We start from the raw sequence: 3,555 nt of genomic DNA, 5'->3' as shown, positions 1-3,555 counted from the left end.
TATCGGTATATTGAAAATTGTAAGAGAGTACAATAGTAGGCTCAATGACAGCTCAAGCACGATCTAAACAGTTGACCAGAAACAAAGGAGGGTTAAAAAGACTGGAAATTTGCGAACCAGAGGTAGAGAAAGTGTTCTTCAGAGGGAGTGTTTGATCTTGCAGATTTGTCGAGGGCAATCAATTTTCTCCTAAGAAGTAGCTGGATTTCTTTTTTCATCCTATCCGTGGAGCGAAAGTCAGTAGAATGAATTCTTGCGTTCCTCTCTGACCAGATGAAATAAACTAGGGCATGGAACAGAAGCTTGCAAATCACATTGAGTCTCCCATTTGTTGTAGGTCTCTTTATCCAGGAGAGGAATCCATTGTAAGAGCTTGGCAGTTGAGGGAGAAGATGCGCAAAGAAATCAAACCATAAGACCTTGGAGTAAGAGCATTGGAAGTATAGGTGATCCCTTGACTCTGTCCCAGCAAGACAGAGGAGACAAGAATCAGGAACTTGCAGATTCCAGCTTCTCATTCTGTCTCTTGTTGTAAGTCTGTTTAGAGTTGTTAACCAGACCATGAAAGCCATTTTTGGTATGCGCTCCTTGAACCAAACCTGAGTGTGCCACTGAACTTGAGAACCAACAGGGTGGAGATGATTCCATGTTCTCCTTGATGAAAAATTACCATGAGTTTGATCCGATGTTAGTTTCCAAGCAAAAACATCGTCTCCAAGAGTTGAGTTAGGAGTTGTTTTGTCCTGTAAACAGGATCTGAGCAATTGTAGTTGAGCATTCCTTCCACGAGAAATGGTCCATTCACCATTCCTTGAAGCTCCAGCAACTGTTGAAAGAATTCCAATACCAGAAACGCGAGGACCATTCTCTCCAATAATTTCGATCAACGGTCCTAACCCTGTCCAGTTATCATGCCAGAAGAGAGTATTGTTACCCGATTCAATGTGCGAGTGAATAAAGGGTCTTGCAAGAGCCCTTAGCTTCACCAATCTCCTCCATATCCAGCTTCCAACTGTTCTAAAGTCAGCAGTCCAGAAGCATCTACCTCTTATAAGATGCTTCTTAACCCAAGAAACCCACAGCGAACCCACAGAAACAACAAATTCGATAATACTGTAAGAGAATAACTAACAAAATTCAACTATTTATTCGATATTCGAACTTAAATGAAAAAAAAAAAAAAACTTCACCATCAAATGTATGCATCGAATGCACCTAATGTTTTTTTTATTCCGGCAGTTCGGCATATATGCACATAATTACGAATATTCTCCATCTATAATTTTTAGATTATTTACACAAACAAATTAAATTGGGAATTACGTAATGTGGATTTGCTTTATGATGTAATTTTATGCAGGTAAGTAAGTTACACGATAATTGAATTAACAATTTTGTACACTCAGTACTCATATATACTGTTGTATATTTTTTGTCGTCTGATTGTAAGCTCATATACGAACACATTATATAAGGTGTTTAAAAATACGTGTTCATGGTCGACAAAAATAATGCACGATACCTTTGCAACGCTTAAATAGTTCTAAAAAGTTGTCTTTGCAATCATAGAAGAATTAACTTATTGACAAAATAGAATGTCAAGCTGTGTCGTCTATATATGCATACACATATCTGACATTTTGTGTATATTTCTGTTAGCTTATATATATATATATATATATAGATATATATATATTTTTTTTTCTTTTCTTTCTTCTTAATATTCTATAACTTATTCGGCCGCTAAAGAAATTAATGAAAAAAAGAAAAAAAAAACGAAAAACCAATTACATCAAGGATTTCAAGATTACATATATATCTAAATCTATATATCCGCACATCGTACGGAAAAACTCTATATCGGAGTCGTGTTCTTCAGATAGCTAGCTAGGGTTTCTTCTTTTTATTCAACAACACTTTTGATATTTTGCGATTCTGTTTCTCTAATCTGTTCTTGTTTAGGTGGTTTTGGTGTGTATTTGATGATGGTGAATCCTCCTCCCTGGACAAACGAAGAGATGAATCACCATAATGCCTACTCCCACAACTTGACGACCCCGCCGTCGGGGAGGTCATTGAAGTTGAGACATAACACAGGTGTCGTCGTGGAATGGACCCCTAAGGAAGATCAAATTCTGCTTGATAGACTTGATAGGTTTGTCATGAATTCCCTTATTACGATCAAAATTTGCTTTTAAATTCACAATTGTTGTTTTGTTCTGATATATTGTTTTGTCTTCCACGAAGTTATCCGGTGAGTCTTGCGCGTTACGTGGAAGTCGCGGATATTTTTGAAACGAAGGGCGTCAGGGACGTTGCTACACGTTGGAAATGGATATGTGTAAAGTCAATTCTCCTTTGTTCCTTGTTCGTCAAGGTTTCTTTCTTTCTGTGTTTCTTGATCGGGAACTTAATCATTGATTTTGTATTCTTTTGGGGTTTGTGTTGTTTTTTGTAGCAAAAGAACGAAAATGCCAAGAGAAGAAAAGTAGATCATCACAATGGATTGGGAAGAGCTGCCTGCAGAGTTGACAATAAGGTTCAGACATAGAATCTTTCTCTGATCATCTTCTGATCTTATCTATATACGTGTTATCTAAATCTTTGAGATTAATTAGCTTTAACCCCTCATCTTGTTAATGTAATCTGTACGTTTTATGTTTTGATTTCTTCAGGAGATTAGTGATACGGTGGTGCCTTCTTCACAACAGTTTGAACCATCTGAAAATGGTAAGTCTCTCTTTGATGATTCAACGAATCTTAACAAGAATATGTCAAGATTCCAGAAGATCCTTAAAATAAACACAGATATGGAAATATTCTTAATTAAAGTGCTCTCATTTAATGCATGATGATAGGATGTATAGGGAACACCAACGAGCTTATTGAACAGAATTTGCAATGTTTAGATCAGATTTCTGCAAATTTCAGAACCCCAAGGGTAAGTATATATACATCCCTTTCTTTAAATCACCAATTTCGATTTCTCGAGAAACCAAAACTGCTGAGAATTAAACTTTGGTTTATGTACTTTCATTCTTTCTCTACAGTTCATGGACAACATAGAGCTTTTCTACAAAATCCGGAAGAACATCAATACCGTTATCGCCAAGTAAGCTGTAACATATATATATATATATATATCATCAATTCTTCAAATATGCATGTCTTCAACTATTGCTGATCTCTCATCATTGTTTAAGTGTATCATATTCTCATAACTTCTTTCCTTTTTTGTTGTTGTGATGTCACAGTTTGAAAGAGAATATGTCGGAGACAATGAAACGTATGCCATCATTGCCGGAGAAGTTGAACGAGGACCTCTTAACTGCAATGTTTCCTACATCAAATCTACCACCATTATGATTGAATTTGGTTCTTCTTTGGTTTTCTGTTGATTCTTTCAGTTATTAGGTTTTTTTTTTCTTTTCTTCTTGTTACCAACTTGGAACACAAGCTTTTAGACTTTTGTTATCAGTTGATTTATTAATCTAATTACCTAAAGATCATTTATTAATCTAATCCAATTAGCTGAGCTTTTTGGTTTGAAGAACA

General features: G+C 35.8%; 1 long non-coding RNA gene across 1 annotated transcript; it reads left to right on the top strand.

Annotated features, from left to right (window-relative positions):
- Window positions 2,675-3,499, top strand: LOC104793277. The gene is made up of 4 exons (XR_002038544.1): window positions 2,675-2,730; window positions 2,859-2,941; window positions 3,051-3,112; window positions 3,255-3,499. It is a non-coding gene; the product is annotated as an uncharacterized LOC104793277 (long non-coding RNA).

Source organism: Camelina sativa, chromosome 6 (assembly GCF_000633955.1).
Source record: "Camelina sativa cultivar DH55 chromosome 6, Cs, whole genome shotgun sequence".
Taxonomy (NCBI): domain Eukaryota; kingdom Viridiplantae; phylum Streptophyta; class Magnoliopsida; order Brassicales; family Brassicaceae; genus Camelina; species Camelina sativa.
The sequence above is the reverse complement of the archived record's forward strand: the minus strand, read 5'-3'. Positions and strand labels throughout refer to the sequence as shown.